Raw genomic sequence first — 20,435 nt, forward strand, 5'->3', positions numbered from 1 at the left:
TGCCTTGGCCAGCACATTCCTCAGATCTCTCACCAATTGAAAACGTCTGGTCAATGGTGGGCGAGCAACTGGCTCGTCACAATACGCCAGTCACTATTGTTGATGAACTGTGGTATCGTGTTGAAGCTGCATGGACAGCTGTACCTGTACACGCCATCCAAGCTTGACTCTGTTTGACTCAATGCCCAGGCATATCAAGGCCGTTATTACGGCCAGAGGTGGTCGTTCTGGGTTCTGATTTCTCAGGATCTATGCACCCAAATTGCGTGAAAATGTTATCACATGTCAGTTCTAGTATAATATATTTGTCCAATGAATACCCGTTTATCATCTGCGTTTCCTCTTGGTGTAGCAATTTTAATAACCAGTAGTGTATATATCTTTATCAAAGACATCCTATTTACGCAAGTGACTGTAACACTTTCTTTATATCATAATTGCAGCTTCAGCCTTCGGCCATAATCAAGTGAAGAAGTTATGGCTATTATGCCATGTCAACCTAAAATGAGCTGACACATTTGTAAGTCGTTGTCATTACTATTAAATACATTGGTGATGCTGTTACATAGTGCGAGCACACATATCCATATATCATAAAACAACATAGTCTGTAGACACTTATGTTCGTTAGCCCATCACTAGTCACATATGGACTAATCTGCAGCGGCAGATCACTGTTTACAGGCTACTGGTAACCGTTTTGGCGCGTAAACGGATTACAGATACTATTTTGCTCTGTGTGGAGCGCCATTGCCGTCGAGCGACTGTACTAGGAGGCATAGTGTGTGCCCTCGTTGTGCCACTATAATATCTTACGTAACCTATTTTTAATATATCGTACATAAAATACATGGAGATTGATCACCGTTTTACTTACATAAAAGAATACATCGTTATTCATCATTTTATATACATGAAGGATATACATCATTATATATACTTGTAGGTAATCTTATGTTGGCCACTTATTACTGTTAAATTTGTATAGGTTATTTATTTCGTCGTGGTTTATTGTATTAATCTGTAAGTCCCTCCAGATCGTTGAGCGTCATGCACTCCGCCTCGCCTTCCGTATATGCCCCCTGTTCCCCAAGCAGATCCTCTATGACCTCATTCCTTTCCCCCATCTGCTTCTATTCCTCGAACATCTCCGCATACTCTACACCTCCCGCTACCTTGATCCACCTCACCCCCTGGTTGCTCCTCCGCTCTCCCGGCCCCGCCCCCTGGCACGCCTTCAGTGTTGTGTCTCCCCTACCCTCCATCTCTACACCCTTCATCTCCTTTCCCAAGGTGTCTTCCATCAACTCCCCCTCTCGGATGATGCCCTCTCTCCCTCCATTTATCCCTCCTATCAACTCTGATCCACACCCCCCCCCTCCTTTCCTCTGACCTTTCCGTGGGCTCCCACATCCCCCCCCCTTCCATCCTTTTTCTCCCCGCCTACCCTCTCCCTACCTCCCTTCTCCCCCCCCCCCGAGTCCCTTGTATTTCCCTCCACCGCATTTCCCCACTCCCTGTCACGTCTGCCAACCCCCCCACCCCCCGCCTCTTATGGGTCCTCATCCTCCATTGGCTCCTTTACCCCCTTCCCCCCCTCCTTCGTTTTTCCTCTCCGACCCCCTTTTTTATTTTCCCATCATCTGTCCAGCTTCCCCCACCTGCCCTCGGCTGTGGTATGTCATATTTGTGCCAACTTTTTAGTGCAGTGTTCAAGTGAATGTTCAGTGTTGTTCATCTTTCCAAAGTGTTGCGAACAGAAATCATGCTGTCACTGGGTGTGAATTTTATGTCTCTTGCGAACAGAAATCAGACTGTCGCCATGTTTTTTTTAATTGTGTGTCTATTATTTTACTTGTCTGCTTCATATATATTTTATTAGCATCATCATTCCTTTGTTTCTATGTTTTAAGTTCCACTTTTTTTTCCGCCATATTACCATTAAAGTCTCCGATTTTATCGTCTGTTTTTATTGTTCATTATCTTCTTCTTTTTAAAACAAATTCTGTAGGCTGAAGAGCGGCATACTAAGCTGCTGCCAGCCCGCCCCCTTCGGGGGGAATCGAAACTCAATAAAGAAAAAAAATTATATTAACTTACCATAACCAGAATCATAGAGGCGGCCACACACTTTCCAAATCAGCGGCACGCCTTTATAAAGTTCTACATGACTGCGAATCCCAGGCATAAAAAGCTAATTAGATATATATCTCTTCAAAAATGTCCGGACACCCTATGTAATGAGAAATTGTCCTCTAGATGTCACGAGAGGCAGTTCCACCTGTATAAAAGGTGGTAGGGAGTATTGTGTTAGCAATAGAGAAGCAGGAACAGCAGAATGTGTCAACAGAGCTCAGTGACTTCGAAACTGCATTAGTCATTGGAAGTCACCTGAGTAACATGTACTTCAGGGCATTTCAGCCCTTCTAAAGCTGTCAAATTCGACTGTTGGTGATGTGATTGTGAAGTGGAAATGTGAAAAAAACCACAGCTAAACAAAAACCAGGAGATCTCGTGCACTGACAGACAGGGGACCATTGTAGAGGGTGATCGTAAATAACATGAAATCAGCAGGTCTGCTAGCACTAAAACTGTGAACAGTGAATTAGAAAGTATGGGGCACTAAGGTCGAACAGTTCCCTATAAGCCACACTTTTCTGTACTCAGTGCTAGGCGACGCTTGAGGTGGTGCAAAGAGCAACGTCATTGGATAGTGGATGAGTGGAAGCGAGTAGTTTGGAGAGATGAATCATGATATCATACCCTATGCAATCCGATGGAAGGGTTTCGGTTTGGCGAATGCCTGGAGAACGCTACCTGCCGTCGTATATAATACCAGTGGTGAAGTCACGGGTGGGTGGTGGTGTTAAAATACGAGGCTCTCATTCGTTTAAGATGTGGGCGCCTTACTGCACTTAGAACACGTTTTACTGCATTGTGTACTGCGTATAGTAGAAGAACAGATCGGAGACGACGATTTTAGCTTCTATGAGGCAATAGTTTGTGGACAATAACATTCCTGAAATAGACTGACCTGCCCAGAGTCCCGACCTTGGCCCAATGGAACACCTTTGGGATCAGTTACAATGCCCGCTTCGCTCCAGACCGCAGTTTCCAATTTCAGTACCTTCTCTGGTTTCGCCTCTTGCCATACCTTCACAGACGTTCAGACACCTGACTGAAAGTGCCCCAGCAGAGTTCAAGGAGCTATAAAGACGAAGTGGGGACCAGTAGCGCATACAGAAAAACCCCAGGGAGGGGGCGCTAAAGATATCTGGAGCTATCTTTACATCTTTACTTTTACCGTAATAAAAAATAATAAAGTCGCAAGCAAAGCTTAAGAAAGTTTTATTTCAACAGATTGTACACATATACAACACAATGCCACTTGTGTGTGTGTGTGTGTGTGTGTGTGTGTGTGTGAAATCTTATGGGACTTAACTGCTAAGGTTATCAGTCCCTAAGCTTACACACTACTTAACCTAAATTATCCTAAGGACAAACACACACACACACACACACCCATGCCCGAGGGAGGACTCGAACCTCTGCCAGGATCAGCCGCACAGTCCATGACTGCAGCGCCCTAGACCGCTCGACTAAATCCCCCGCGGCCATGCCAATTATGATATAAAAAAGTTACATCTGTGGTTCTCTTCCTTAATGATGAATTCTATGTGCCTATTCTTCCTGGAAAATTGGTTAATTACATCGTCAACAGGACAATCAATGTCAGTTTTCAACAGAGCTAAGCTATTAAGTCGATCCTCTTTTATTATCGATCTCAGCCCTGCCTTTGTACGCCGCAATGTCGAAAAACTTCTTGATACTGTAGCAACAGATGCAGGTAGACAAGCAAATATTTTGTACAGCGTGTGCGAAGTAGGAAAGTCTGATGTAGGACAAACAGACAGCGCATGCATAACAGAATCACGATCATTAAGATCGTTTCTGCTCGTTTGCTTGTATGGAAGAATCTCTCCCATTAGTCTTTTTTAATCACATAGAGTGATTCTTCTTCAAAGAACAGTAGTTCAGTTAAGCACCAATGCAATTCATTTGCCAGATCATTACCGTCATGTTTCAGCAGTTGTGAGGGCGAAAGTATGTTGAATTTTAAATGATAAATATTTTCTGCAGCAAAACGTTCTCTCACGTCGATCGCAACATGGTACAGTGTTGGAATAAAAACAGTTCTTTTCCAATATGTCGTTTTCCCTGTGTCTTTGTCTGCCTGTAAGTCGAGGAACACTCACCTCCACGTTATAACGCTACGTATGGAAGGTTCTCTGTACAAAAAAACAGTGGAATATTCGGGACTTTCCTCGAACAAATGCCAGGCAGAATAGCTTATCGAGATCACTGAAATGGCCGCGACTTTTCTCGTAGGTATGTGTTAGCTATCTATGAGCCAGACAGAAATATATAAAATACTATGACGCGGACGCGCGTGTTACATAGGAAAGTATAAATACCCGATAACTCGATTCAGTCGAGTCGACTGACGAAAGAAACGAACGAATAGTATGCGGGCTGACTGGTGCGGGCGGCGCAGGTGGCAATGCCGGCGGCCCCGCTGGTTGGGACGCACCCCGCATTAATGTCCACTAATAGGCATCCAGACACTTTTGATCTTGTAGCCTGTGGACCTATACTGATGTAAAAGACTTTTTCCCCAAACTAGTTACAGAGGGACTGATAACAAATGGTTCAAATGGCTCTGAGCACTATGGGACTTAACTTCTGAGGTCATCAGTCCCCTAGAACTTAGAACTACTTAAACCTAACCAACCTAAGGACATCACACACATCCATGCCCGAGGCAGGATTCGAACATGCGACCGTAGCGGTCGCGCGGTTCCAGACTGTAGCGCCTAGAACCGCTCGGCCACCCCGGCCGGCCAACAATGATAACAAAACCAGAGGCTGTATTTGAATACCACACCACAGACCACCATCCTTGGCTTGTTATTGCCACGGAAGGCACGGAATCCAGTTAATTTTGGCCCGCTGCGTACGACTCTGTCCACTGAACATGACAACGGTTGTTAATGGCAGGTTACGTTCGGGGCCTGAAGACGACACCATGTGTTGTCGAAACTGGTAGCATGTGTTCCAAAAAAATAAACGATGTTAGTTTCAAATACAGCTGCTGGTTTTATCATCATTGTTCAACTTACAGAGAGGTTTTGCTATCAGCAGTCGTTTCTTCAATTCTTTTCTCATATATCACAAAATTACTAAAAATTTTGTCATAATACAACATACCGTGTAACTTATTTCTGTCGTTTCATTTTCAGTATGGTAATTGAACCATGTTGTGCATTCTGTGAAGAAGTGATTTTGTTCCAGAAACATGGTAAAAACGCAAACCACTTACTTGGTTACTTGAAGTCAGTGGATGCTATTGACAGATGGTAAAAATAAGACGCTTTCCTGTAAAAATACGTAACCTGAGATTTTAACAAAAAAAAATTCAGATTTGAAACTGATGGGTTTGGCTTTCGAATAAAACTAATTAGAACCAAAATGTGTCTGGTCGTGGTTTTCCATTACAATTGTTTTGAAATGCTTAACAGCCGTAGTTCCCAAGAAATATCGTCTAAAAAAATGAGTTCTCTTGTTCTGAGTACTTAGTCCCCTGATTTGCTTTTAATGAAACACCCTACATCCTCGTGAAACTTGATGTATTTCGTGTGCTACAGTACCGGTATATTGCACTTCTTCGTCCCACCTTAAACAGTTCTCTTTTCCAGATCTTAGCAGTCTTCCTTCCTAACACAGAGACTGTGTATACCGGGTGAGTATGATGACGTATAAATAATGTAAGGATTACAATTCAAGTCGTCTTACTGTAACAACATCCTCAGTACGTATGTATCTCTGGAAACAAGTGCAATTGTCTTTCCAGACTCACTAATACGAGCGCGCAGGAACAATGCCACCATCAATCACGAGTTTTTACTTTATGGAACTCCTTTGCCTTTGGTTGGAAATTATTTTGATTCTTCGCTTCAAAGACAGAGCTCATCAAGTGGTGGCCTTATTCTTCAGTCATCATTATATTAATTAATTCAAATATTCATTCGACACTTGCTTTGAAGAAAGACAATCCATGGATACGAAGCAGTTAACGCCAAAATCGGGGTGGCTGTTAACAGAAAATCTATATTATTTACGAGCATCACCTTAGAATTCTACAAGAAAATATCTTGTGTTACAAGTATAGCCCATTTGCTTCGTGAGGAACCGTTTCATCTGTGTATATTTCAACGTTTAGCCGTACCATGAATAATTTTGCTCTCTCCTGACCTCTATTCCGTTGAAATGTATACTCTAATACCGTACACAGCATGTATCACCTTGCGACAAAATTTAACACACACTTTTAGTTAAACGTTTCGCTATTTGCTTGCTTCAGTGCTCATCTTCTGTAAGTTGCGGGTTCGGTTCCCGGCGGAGTCTGACTGGGTGTTGTGTGATGTCCTTAGGTTAGTTAGGTTTAAGTAGTTCTAAGTTCTAGGGGACTGATGACCATAGATGTTAAGTCCCATAGTGCTCAGAGCCATTTGAACCTTCTGTAAGTTGAAACCAAGGCTACAACAAGCTCTGAAAACTGATTGTAGTAGCCCTACACCTGGAATCTGTGACGAGAAACTCCGTAAATATAGATTAGAAAAAGATATTAGTGCGGTCGTGTCTTAACATCACAGAATTGTTGATACGTCATAAAGTGCTATGTTTTTAATATTTTACGAAGAGAATATTACAAAATAAATATGAATTATCGGTTGTAGAGTTTTATTTACTGTACCGAAAAATAGTTGCAGCAATTTAATACTTATGCTACGCGGCCTGATGTACTTCTTATTTTGTTTCCACTTCTCACAATCGGCAATCGATATTCGTTGCATAACTTTTTACGCAACTCCACTAACAACGCGGACCAAGAACAATCACGACATCAAACTACTCAACTAGAATGTGGGACGAGCGCGGAAGGTCATTCTCTATTTGTACGAAGAATTTCAACGAAATATTTGATAACTCTAGAAACCTCGCACGAATGTAATCGATTCTCAACTACAAGTTAGGGATTCATATGCATCCAAGCCTATTACGTGCAACAACACACAAATTCTGGATGACTAATGTACCTTCCACGATTTGTGCCAGCTGCTAAAATCCATATTGCACTTCAACATGCCGAAGCAATTCGCAAGCCATATGAGCTTATGGCATTCGTTGACTAAGTGTATCACTGAAAATGAAATCTGAAAACCGTTATACGAGTCCTCCATTTTAGAGACGTTTATATAAGGCTCAATATGGACTTGCCGTCTTGCCCACTAATCTCCATTCAGTCGAAGTGCTAAATAAGTGAGCGTTGTCTGGAAGCCAGCTCCACTGGAGTGAGAAATATGGCATCTCCAACCTGTCTTCACTTTAAATATGTACCAGTCTCAATCCCAAAAATTTTGTTTGTTCTTCTTCTTGTGGCTTTAAAACCCTGCGTGCCTCTTCGCCTCCTTAACAATTCCTTCCATACTGACCTCTCATTTACTTTCCTTCTCCATCCCATGATTCCTTCCACGTCTTCCCACCATCGTTTACGCGATCTTCCTTTTAATCTTCGTCCTATTTGTTTCAATTGGAAGACCATCTTTTGTAGTTCTTGTGTCCTCTATTTTTACGACGTGTTCCAGCAGGGTATTCGTTTACTTTTAATCAGTCTTACACGATCAGCTCCTTGTATGAAACTAACCAACTCATAATTAGTCCTTGCTCCTCAAGCATCATTATTTCGGGTCCTTCCACTGTTTCATTTTTTGCAGCTACAAGGTAGTGGTCCGAGTATGAGTTGCATCCCGAAATGTGCGTACATTTTCATGTTACTTGAACATCTTTTAGATACCAATATGTGGTCAGCTGACCTGTATCACGTGACCTGGAATCTTCCAGCTCCTTTTTGTGAATATATTTTCTGAGGAAACGTCCTTACTACTTTAAAATCGTTGGCAGCCGCGAACTAGTAATTGTTTCCCCAAGTACGCTTTCGTTACGAAAGAGAGCATGAAAAGGTTCTTGTTTTCCAAGCTTTGCGTTACAATTTTTTTTTTAAATAATGAACCGAGCAACGTGATCTCTCCTTGTCTATCATCTCTCCCAGAGTAATAAAATGTAAAATTTTCCTTCGGTATTTCTCCTTTAACCTTCCATCTGATGTCTTAGAGAGCAACTAATCCAATCCGTACTTCAACACTTCTTTGGCTACGTTATTCATTGCTCTTGGTTTTCAGTGCGTTGATGATATGTGACTTTATCTTCAGACCTGTTTTACTCATCATTACCCTGGTTCAATCCTAGATATTGTTGGTTTTGAAAGCCAAGTACAGCCACCTAAATTTTATGTCATAAAGTGTCGGATGAAATAAGATTTACTTCCTCTCTCAATAGTCAGAAGTCACGCAAGCTATGTTTCATTGTCGTGCAGCTTAGATTAATAGCTTTTATCGTTCAATGAGAACTTATATTTCCACTGCTCGTATGCTAAATAAGTTTTTCTCCTTTTAGCTTGTTAGTGTCACCTGCAGATGTCATGTTCACATCACGAGACCCCGTATAAAGCACGACCAACAGTTCACTCCCTGAAACTTACTTAGGAATTCCCTAATCCTCCTGGCCAGAATGCGGATTCTCCAAATTGGTTGCTAACAGCTTCTCGGGGAAAACCCACAGGTTATTAGCTTATTATTTCCGTGGAGGCTAATGCAGTATCTGCAGCTCCAGCATTTCCAGAGCTTGATACTCGCGCCATCGCGGCCTTTAGCTGAAATCTCAGGAATATTGATATTCATATCGATTATGTGCTAGGTATCTGTATCGAAAAACGGTCAAAATCGAAACAAACAAAATTTCCCGACAAATTAAAACTGTCTACAAGACCAGAACTCGAAATCGGATCCCCGTATTGCGTGGATAGTGTTCTTACGACTGAGCGATCCAGACATGACTCACGGTGTGCCTTCGCCTCATTGATTGTATCAGTACCTTCACATACTTTGGAAATTTCACAGAATCAGGTAAAAACATTACTGGCTAACGACAAGGTTGCGGGTTAGATTCCGATTCGGCACACATTTTCGCTGCAGCGTAAAGATTCAATCTCAAAAAAAATAGCCTTCTAACACTCAGTGGCAAATATTTTAATAAATTTTATAATACCAGTTTCAGGTGTTCCTATAGCCTGATATAGACAGTTCTTAAATACTATCAAAAAATAAGCGGTGGAACCAGAATTTTAACCACTCCTGGCAACATTTTTTTTCTGGTATTCTCGATGGTTATTCTATTCCCGTCGTTGTCTTGAAACAGCGGTGTGCGCGTGTGCAATTTTTAGTAGACATACGTTAACGTGAACACGAATTCTTTGCCCGTCTTTAAGAAAGGCGGTAGGAGAGATGTACTCAAGAATACTATATTGGCTAAGGAACAATAATATTCTTAGAAAATCAGTGTTTGGATTTTATAACAGTTACTCAACAGAGAATGCCATTTACACGTTCACCCCCAAGGATTAAATTAAAAAAATAGTACCGACAGGTATTTTCTGTGACCTATCGAAGGCATCGGCTACATGAATCACAGTGTCCTCAGAGATACACCGAGGTGTTATGGAACTGATAGTGTAGCCAACCAATGGCTAATGTCATTATAAGAAAAAGAATACGGAAAGCTGTACTAATCCAACCAATGTAAGCAAGCAAGGAAGGAGGAATCACACTCGGAATTCCACAAGCCGCAATCTTAGGTCCACTGGTGTTTCTCATATATGTAAAAGACCTTCTGTCTAATTTACAACAAGCAGGATTCTTTTTGCTGAAGACACTGTTACTGTAATCACTTCTAATGTAACTCGCAGGTAACACTAAAATATGATGATGATACTGCCTCCACCATCACCTAAAACCGGTCTCGCAAGTGAACACAAATCCGAGAAATGAAGATTTCCTCAGGAGCGATTTCATTAAGTCGCGGAGTAGTTAGCAGTGACATTTCACGGATTTATGCCATAATCTTAGCAGTTAGTTCCAGTAAGTAGTTTCATTTCTCAGTAAACTACTGGTGTGCAAATGAGCAGTGTTTCCCAGTGGTGTGTTGAGAAAAGGTGCTGCAGAAACTTCTGCAGTTTGTGAGAAGTACATTAGTTACGCTACGTGGCTAAGACGTGGGACATTACAATGGACAACATCTGTTTCCCAGCACGTTATACAAGTGCCGGCGCAATATGTCGTCGTCCTAAAACATGCAACAAAATGAGTGAATAGGTGCAATTTAGTTTCAACTGAGCATTAGCATGTAGTCCCAAAGTCCGGGCATTCGGTAAAATATCTCACAGAAACTGTGTGTGGGCATATGCGATTATTTGTTAACGACATTATTGTCAAATGAGAACGTAAGGGAAGCATCGATTCTGTCATCCCGCTGGTAAGCCTAATAAATTGAAAGGGACTGCCTAAATTAAATAAATGTAGTATGAACCAACGATATTGTTCCAGTAACCACGTCAGTGACAGGATGGTCAGTCGAGGAAGAATACTAGGCTGTTAACAGTCACGCTGTTCTTCAGGAATCATTGATCACAGGAACGTATGCGGAAAGTTGCTTATACTGGTGCAAACAATTCTATCATCTTATCAATGTAAGGGTGGGAGAAGGTTTTAATAAAGATGGGTCACGATACGTGATGTGGTGGCACAGATGGACGTGAATGTATTCTCTGAATGTTCGGCAGCTTTTTTTACCTGCGTATGTTGTGACGGCATTAAAAGCTGCCGGAGGAAGTCATTAGTCTTCGACAATGTCACAATGAACTCAGATGTTTATGCAAACTAGGTTCCATTGGAACCATAAGCATGAGTCACACTAGTCGGAAGAATATTTATTTAAACAATAACTGGTTTATATTTCAAGCACTTCGTCTACAATGGGCGTACTTTCCATTAGTAGCTGAAGAACAACAGACACTGGTTATAAAATTTCCGTTTGAGGGATCGAGGAGCTTGGTATTGAAAAGTGCATTTCGTTCACCAAAAGTACTCCAGAACTTTCTATTTATTCTTGTGGTTATTTCCTTTGCTGTTTCTTATATATTACTGCAATCTTTTTGTAATTAATTGTTAGGCTTACTTGTGAACTCACTCTATTCGCTTTTTATTTTAAAAAAATATTGTATGACTGTTGCTCAGCAACATCAAAAACTGTTCGCTCTGTTCGGTTCTTCCATTCGTTGTTAAGCTTACTTGAAATGGATGCGAACGGTACAATGTCGTCAGCAAGACGAAGTTGTGGCGTTAAACACCCATTCCTCCTCCTTTATCCGAGAGGGCTGCTGAGCACAATTTTGTTATCTGAAGTCTCTAACGAAAGCTGTCGCATTGTTACAAACGAGTACAGAGGAAAATGCCTATTTGCAATGCCAGTGACATTTGGTGTAAGGGGGTGGTGTCTCCAACATTCTCTCTGGGGATGGGATCACTAAATTTGGTCGATGTCCGGAGATATTGGGACCGACAGCGTGTGCAGATAGGCCTACACTTGCCACAACAGTACGCAAAACAGTGTAACTTCAGAGACTTTTCAAGGACGAAATAATCACGTTGACTTTCCCCATTACAAATAAAGATAGCTGAATTAAATTAAAATCATACTTCCAATCACAGATTCGTATTGGTCAGGTAACCATGAGTTCATGGGTGCTAATCACTAGTTTAAGAATCAATTAATTAAAAAGTCAATGAAATTAATCAGCCGTTTTATCCCTTAAGATCAATTTCCCCTGGTCAACTAAAACCATCGATGGTTCGCCTCCGTAGAGGACTATGAGATAGCGGGGGCAGAGCAGTTTTCATGAGTGCCTATTAATTAATTCAGAAAATCGACAGACGTTCGTGGCCTGACTTTCAAATTCAACCTGCAGCTACGTTGATGCTGAAGGACACTACTCTGTCCCCTCCCCGCGTTCGGAGAATTGATACCACCTCAGGGTCATCAACCTGGGCGCCAAGAGGCCGAGCTGCGCGTTGGCCGATAGAAGTAGATACCGTTTGCTTTCTCACTCTGTCAGTTCGGCTACAGGGAGCTTCTCCTATTGAAGGAGGCACACTGCTACGCTACGCCTAATGTTACAAAACTACCTAGACACACTCTCCCAGCCCCATGTATTTACAGTTCTTACTCGGTTTAACTTCGCGACCAGTAGTAGTGCGTTAGTTGCCGGCATCTTGTCGAACGTGTTGGCTTCCATCAACTGGAGGCAATCATCCAAACATTCAATCAGTGTTAGTCATAGGTTTCACTATAAAATTCCCGTGGCAACTTCACCCGTGACTAAGATGCAAATGTAAGATTTGCATCGTGAGCAACCAGCATTACCGTTACATTGATTTTAGAGCGGTAGGCCTTGTTGCGCTGCCCCTATCTGTTTACTTGTACGACGGCATACTGAAAAGTGGTACCTGTGAATTTATAGGAAAACTCTTAAAGATTTTAAACAAAACAAATGTTATTAACATTCTCCATATTAATTCTTCACGTCTACTTATTTGCAACCTCTTCCGCTAGGGGCTACAAATTGTAGCGTGTAATATGGTGATGTGCAACGTAACTAAGATGGTGCGTGAGAAACAGCTTGCTGTAATCACGTTTCGCGAATATTCGAAGAGTTCGTCCATACATGGAGCACCTTCTCCTTCAGTGTGGGAGGGGGTGGGGGTGGGGGCTCTAAGCACTATGGGACTTAACATCTGAGGTCATCAGTCCCCTAGACTTGGAATACTTAAACCAAACTAACCTAGCAACATCACATACATCCATGCCCAAGGCACGATTCGAACCTGCGACCGTAGCCGCAGCGCGATTCCGGACTGAAGCGGCTAGAACCGCTCGGCCACTGCGGCCGGATTCTTCTGCCTGACAATGCCAGATAACACACGAGCTCTGCGATATCTGCAACAATCCAACACCTTGGGTTCGCTGTCATCGATCGTCCTTCATACAGTCGCGGCTTGGCCCCGTCCGGTTTTTATCTGTTTCCAAAACTTAAAAAACAACTTAGAGGGCTGGTGATGAAGCGGTGCAAGCAGAGATGAGTTTGTGGCTCCGTCAACAATGTCAAACCTTCTACAGACTGGTCTCTCGTTGGGAGGAATGTGCTCGTCGGCAGGGTGCCTACGTCGAGAAATGAGTATGTACACATGAAGCATGAAGATATAGAATGTTAATAACGTTCGTTTCGGATAAAAAATTCGGAGGCACTGCTTTCCAGCACACTCTCACATTATATGACCCCTGCCTGCTAACTGTCTTCGTTTGAGATTCTCAATTTCCGAGATTTACCTCTCTTTTCCCAGTTACCTCTCTTTTCCCAGTTACCTCTCTTTTCCCAGTTACCAGTTATCCCATTACCTCTCTCTTTCCCTCAATTACCTCTCTCTTTCCCCCAGTTACCTCTCTCTTTCCCCCAGTTACCTCTCTCTTTCCCCCAGTTACCTCTCTCTTTCCCCCAGTCACCTCTCTTTCTAGGGAGTGAACAAGTAATAATTGTTTCTCGTTTGATTCTTTATATTTCTCATGTAAATTTAGCTTGCCCTGCAGCAAGCCAAATGCTTGCAATATAGCCCAGAATTTTGGGTTGACTAAATCCCATTTTTTGCGACAAGACTGCCTCGCATTTGTGTGTTTTATCAAGAATACATTTGCTTTAAATAATGTAATCTTCTTACTGGAGAAGTTTATGTCCCCAGATAGCAAAATATATGTATATATTTGCAACTAATTTCTGCAAGTAAAATCGCCATTATCAAATCCTCTACACACATATCACTGTGTCACTCTATGTAGTGCACTGTAGTCATGAACACGTTTTGGAAGAAGTTGTTGAAGAAGACTCTTGGTCCATGGCTGAGTGGCAGTGGACTGCATATATTGGGACAATAGCCTATATATGTGATCTGAAGATGGCTTCTTTAACTTGCCGAAACTAGTTGTTACAGGCACAATACGAAGGGCATTCAATAAGTAATGCAACACATTTTTTTCCCCTGAAAGCAGGTTGGTTTTATTCAGGAGTTTAATGCACCAAGTCACTCCCTACTCTTGTGACTACAAGACCCTTTTATTTAACATAATCTTCGTTCAATGCGTCGACGTTACGCACCTTACTGGGGAGACCTGTATATCCGCTTGGTACGACTCTACTGGTCGACGCCTGAGCCAAGCTCTTGCCGCATCAATAACCACCCCATCATCCAAGTACTGTTTCCCGCGTCATTCATTGTGGCAAACAGGCGGAAGTCGACAGATGCGAGATCTGAGTTGTAGGGTGGATGAGGAAGTACAGTCAAATGAATTTTTGTGAGCTGCTCTCGGGTGCGTCGACTAGTGTGAGACTTTAGGTTGTCATGGAGGAGGAGGCGTTTGTTTGCATTTTAGTGGCGACGAACACGCTGAAGTCGTTCCTTCAGTTTCCTGAAGCTAGCATTGCAGGAGTCACAGCCGTGTGCCGCCAGTCGGCACCCGACAAGTTTGCACGACAATGTTGCGATGATGACAGACACCTCGCACTACTACTCGTCGCGCTTTTGTTCACTGCCATGCTTCCACAGCCATTCTGCAAGCGCCTACGAACATCTGCAATGCTCTGATTTTCCGTCGAGAGAAACTCAATGACGGTTCTCTGATTGTGACGCACCACCGGTACAGACGCCATTTTGAAGATTACTTATAGCTCCGCCACCTATCGGAACTTCATGAAGCTGTAAGGGCTGGAGCAGGAATGTTACATGATGTCCCATGACAAATTCCGCATTTGTTCAGCCAAAATTGGGCGAAAGAAATATATCGCATTAATTATTGAACGCTCCTCTTATGGTGCCATCTGGGCAACTAATTTTTTGTAATGCGAACACATTATTCAAATTCAGAGGTAGCTCTCCTGCTGAAAATGTTAGGTAAACATTTGCTTAAATTTCAGTTCATTGCTTGTTATTGGTCTGTAGTTTCCCCCTCTTGCCATCATTATGTACACCATTTACCTAGGCAATAGAATTCTCTGCAATAGGTGGTCTCCATGGCCCAGAGAACAGAAGATTAGCAGGTGAAACTGTTCTACCTGCCGATATGGAAAAGCAACAGACAGTTTATCTCATTTACATCCCGCCAAGCAACCACCGCATCTACAAGCGTGAGAATTTAAACTGACGATTAGTTAACACCACTTGAGATATTGAGACGAACCAAGTAAATAAATGGCAGATTACTGATCACGTTCCACACTGTTATCTGCTTTCTTGGTGGAAGTACCGAGCGAGGTGGCGCAGTGGTTAGCACACTGGGCTCGCATTCGGTAGGACGACGGTTCAAACCCGCGTCCGTACGTTTTCCGTGATTTCCCTAAATCGCCCCAGGCAGATGCCGATTTCTTTCCCCATCCTGGATCTAATCTGAGCTTGTCTGCATGTCCAATGACATCGATGTCGACACGATATTAAATCCAATCTTCCTTCCTTCTTCTTTCTGGAAGTAACCTGGATCTACACTACTGGCGCGGTTCAAATGGCTCTGAGCACTATGGGACTTAACTTCTAAGGTCATCAGTCTCCTAGAACTTAGAACTACATAAACCTAACTAACCTAAGGACATCACACACATCCATGCCCGAGGCAGGATTCGAACCTGCGACCGTAGCGGCCACGCGGTTCCAGACTGTAGCGCCTTTAACCGCTTGGCCACCACGGCCGGCTCACTACTGGCCATTAAAATTGCTACACCAAGAAGAAATGCAGATGATAAACGGGTATTCATTGGACAAATATATTATACTAGACCTGATATGTGATTACATTTTCACGAAATTTCGGTGCATAGATCCTGAGAAATCAGTACCCAGGACAACCACCTCTGGCCGTAATAACGGCCTTGATACGCCTGGGCATTGAGTCAAACAGAGCTTGGATGGCGTGTACAGGTACAGCTGCGCATGCAGCTTCAACACGATACCACAGTTCATCAAGAGTAGTGACTGGCGTATTGTGACGAGCCAGTTGCTCGGCCACCGTTGACCAGACGCTTTCAGTTGGTGCGAGATCTGGAGAATGTGCTGGCCAGGGCAGCAGTCGAAGATTTTCTGTATCCAGAAAGGCCCGTACAGGACCTGCAACATGCGGTGATGCATTATGCTGCTGAAATGTAGGGTTTCGCAGGGATCGAATGAAGGGTAGAGCCACGGGTCGCAACACATCTGGAAAGTAACGTCCACTGTTCAAAGTGCCGTCAATGCGAACAAGAGGTGACCGAGACGTATAACCAATGGCACCCCATAACATCACGCTGGGTGGTACGCGAACATGGCGATGACGAATACACGCTTCCAATGTGCGTTCACCGCGATGTCGCCAAACACGGATGCGACCATCATGATGCTGTAAACAGAACCAGGATTCATCCGAAAAAATGACGTTTTGCCATTCGTGCACCCAGGTTCGTCGTTGAGTACACCATCGCAGCCGCTCCTGTCTTTGTGATGCAACGTCAGGGGTAACCGCAGCCATGGTCTCAGAGCTGATAGTCCATGCTGCTGCAAACGTGAAGATGGTTGTCGTCTTGCAAACGTCCCCATCTGTTGACTCAGGGATCGAGACGTGACTGCAAGATCCGTTACAGCCATGCGGATAAGATGCCTGTCATCTCGACTGCTAGTGATACGAGGCTGTTGGGATCCAGCACGGCGTTCCGTATTACCCTCCTGAACCCACCGATTGCATATTCTGCTAACAGTCATTGGATCTCGACCAACGCGAGCAGCAATGTCGCGATACGATAAACCGCAATCGCGATAGGCTACCATCCGACCTTTATCAAAGTCGGAAACGTGGTGGTACGCATTTCTCCTCCTTACACGAGGCATCACAAGAACGTTTCACCAGGCAACGCCGGTCAACTGCTGTTTGTGTATGAGAAATCGGTTGGAAACTTTCGTCATGTCAGCACGTTGTAGGTGTCGCCACCGGCGCCAACCTTGTGTGAATGCTCTGAAAAGCTAATCATTTGGATATCACAGCATCTTCTTCCTGTCGGTTAAATTTCGCGTCTGTAGCACGTCATCTTCGTGGTGTAGCAATTTTAATGGCCAGTAGTGTAAATAAGTGGCATATTATTGATCACGTTCCACACTGTTATCGGGATTCTTGGTATAGGACGACGGTTCAAACCCGCGTCTGTAGGTTTTCCGTGATTTCCCTAAATCGCTCCAAGCAAACGCCGATTTCCTTTCCCATGCTTGACCTAATCGGAGCTTGTGCAGCATGTATAACGACATCGGTGTCGACAGGACATTAAAACCAACGTATCTGCCTTTTTCTTTCTGGGAGTAACCTGGAGCTATTTAAAAAGGAAGAGTCCGAGAATCCGAGGCCGTTTCCCACAGCAGAGGCATTTGAGACGCCGTGACGGGCCTGCCGGAAGCAGCTGATGACTCGGAGCGATAGCCCCTGCTGACGTAACAGCATGCAGCTGGCGCCGCGTGCCAGGCCGACAGTTTTACTGCACTTTCACTCGAGAGCTCGGCTGGCAGCTCATCCGATCTCCGACAGTGCCGGGAGGAGCGGAGCGCACGGCACACAGCGCGGGGATGACGGGGCTGCCCGTGCGAGCAGCACAAAACAAACTCGTCAGTGTCAGCTGAGCGCTTCAAGGGCGCTGGAGGACGTGTCGCCCCACGCATGCGCGCAGCGCGCCTTGTCGGCGGCTACTGGCAGCGCACGCAGTCCGTGCTTAGCTGTTCGCTCGCTCTTATCTCGCCGGTTCAACGTGCGTGACAACGCTGATAAGACAAGGCGGTGGGCGCAGTTCGTCGGCCACTCGGCCAGTTGGCGTCCGGCAGAGTTACGTACCGAGCGCCAGCAGTCAGACTGACAACTAGCATTCGTGCAAAGGTGAGTTTTCAAGCGCAAGCAGAGCTAGTTTATTCTGTACACGCCACTGTACCAGATATGGTGTCTCCGATCGTTCACCGAGAGTTCAGTCTTGACACCTGTCCACATACCTTTGCCTTCCTCCACATCTGCTGCCGTATTGTTCTTTGACCTGCTTCGGCTCTTCTCCATTTTTTGCGCCAACTGTCTATCGGCCACCCATATCTGATTCACAGTTTTAAACACTTTCATTTCTATGAAAGCCTGGAATGATGTAAGTGGAGACAGACCGATGACAACAGATTATTATCTGTTGTTGTTGTTCTGGTCTTCGGTCCAGAGACTGGTTGGTTCAAAATGGCTCTGAGCACTATGGGACTCAACTGCTGTGGTCATAAGTCCCCTAGAACTTAGAACTACTTAAACCTAACTAACCTAAGGACAGCACACAACACCCAGCCATCACGAGGCAGAGAAAATCCCTGACCCCGCCGGGAATCGAACCCGGGAACCCGGGCGTAGGAAGCGAGAACGCTACCGCACGACCACGAGATGCGGGCCCAGAGACTGGTTTGATGCACCTCTCCATGCTATTCTACACTGTGCAAGCTTCTTCATCTCCCAGTACCTACTGCTACCTACATCCTTCTGAATCTGCTTAGTGTATTCATCTCTTGGTCTCCCTCTACGATTTTTACCCTCCACGCTGCCCTCCAATACGAAATTGGTGATCCCTTGATGCCTCTGGACATGTCCTACCAACCGATCCCTTCTTCTAGTCGAGTTGTGCCACAAATTTCTCTTCTCCCCAATCCTATTCAATACCTCCTCATTAATTATGTGATCTACCCATCTAATCTTCAGCATTCTTCTGTAGCACCACATTTCGAAAGCTTCTATTCTCTTCCTGTCCAAACTATTTATCGTCCATGTTTCACTTCCATACATGGCTACACTCCATACAAATACTTTTTAGAAACAACTTCCTGACACTTAAATTTATACTCGATGTTAACAAATTTCTCTTCTTCAGAAACACTTTCCTTGCTATTGCCAGTCTACATTTTATATCCTCTCTACTTCGACCATCATCAGTTATTTTGTTCCCCAAATAGCAAAACTCCTTTACTACCATAAGTGTCTCATTTCCTAAACTAATTCCCTCAGCATCTCACTCGATTTAATTCGACTACATTCCATTATCCTCGTTTTGCTTTTGTTGATGTTCATCTTATATCCTCCTTTCAAGACAATATTATTATCTAATATTTTTAAAGCAGCCTGTAATATTAATGTTCAAAATCTGAACGAAATGGGTATAATCGTTGTGAAGACAACTGCGGCAATACACTGCATTAAGCAATTTTAGAACACGTTTATTTCATTATTTGATTGCTACGAGAATTTTTTTTTCAGTGTCCTATCGGTCGCGAAATGGAAATCACAGTGAAAATGGGAAAATGTTTTATTCACAACGTTTAGGTACACCTTCCAGCTACTTCTTTACATAGACGCCGCTCCCACTTACACATTTGTTGTAGCAACTTTCCAACGCCCTCGTAACAGAAGGCAGCCACTTACTATTCCAGACTGTTTCCTACGATGGTCTGCAGCGTGTTGTCCGTGCCAAAATGCTGTCACATATGTGATCGAAAGATGAAAATCAGAGGGATCCAAGTCCGGGCAGTATGGTGCGGGGTTAAACATACATCGAAAACACGGGGCGTGCGATTTTGTTGTACCTGCAGTATGCGGCCGAGAACTGAAGAAAGAAAGGCATGACGGTTACGTTATGTGGGCTGCATGAAATCGGGCGGAACCCCTCAACAGGCACCTTTCTCGTGGCTGGAGACACTATTTAAGTGCTCGTTGTTCATCCAGAAGTGAAAAAGTGATGGGATAGATGGCCATACTAGTGACAGTGTACAACATGTCTTGGAAAGCTTTACCGGATTTTCACTGTGGTTTTAATTTCGTTACCAATCGGAGGTTGAAAAAGAATAGACCCTGTAATTGAGATGTGCTTTATTTCAAGATGATAGTAACTGTAGTAACATAGCGAAAAGACAGGCAATATATTCATCTCATTTGGCCAATAAGAAATTAGTACAGGTAACTAATAACCTGTTGAACGTGCTATACTCAAACCAACGCACCAATTATTATCCTGTTTAGCAAGTGCAGCGGAATAACAAAAATATTAATCGTCAGTCTCACATTACTTACGTCCACTACGTGTTTCGGTACTCAGGTGTTTACAGAGGGCTTTGATTGTGTTCTGTACAGGGTTTAAACGATAACTGTTCACAACGTACCACAGTGGTGTAGGTTAAGTCGAGACACACTAATTTATATGTAAAATTCAGAACCCCTTCAGCCGTCTACATTTTGTTTATAATTATTTATGCGACCAGTTTCGACGTTTCACTACGCCTTCTTGTTGCACTTATGTGAAGAGAACT

The 20,435-nt window shown here is 43.7% G+C and overlaps 1 protein-coding gene across 4 annotated transcripts in view; it reads left to right on the plus strand.

Moving 5' to 3' along the window:
- Positions 1-20,435, plus strand: part of LOC126088100 (aldehyde dehydrogenase, dimeric NADP-preferring-like) — a 384,157-nt gene that overhangs the window by 248,293 nt on the left and 115,429 nt on the right. The window contains exon 1 of one of the 4 annotated variants that reach the window (XM_049906197.1): positions 17,824-17,994. The exons of the other annotated variants lie outside the window; for them this stretch is intronic. The gene's annotated coding sequence lies outside the window, so the exon portion shown is untranslated. Of the gene's footprint in view, positions 1-17,823; positions 17,995-20,435 lie in introns of those variants that run through there. 4 annotated transcript variants of the gene reach the window in all.

This window comes from Schistocerca cancellata, chromosome 6 (genome assembly GCF_023864275.1).
Source record: "Schistocerca cancellata isolate TAMUIC-IGC-003103 chromosome 6, iqSchCanc2.1, whole genome shotgun sequence".
NCBI lineage: Eukaryota > Metazoa > Arthropoda > Insecta > Orthoptera > Acrididae > Schistocerca > Schistocerca cancellata.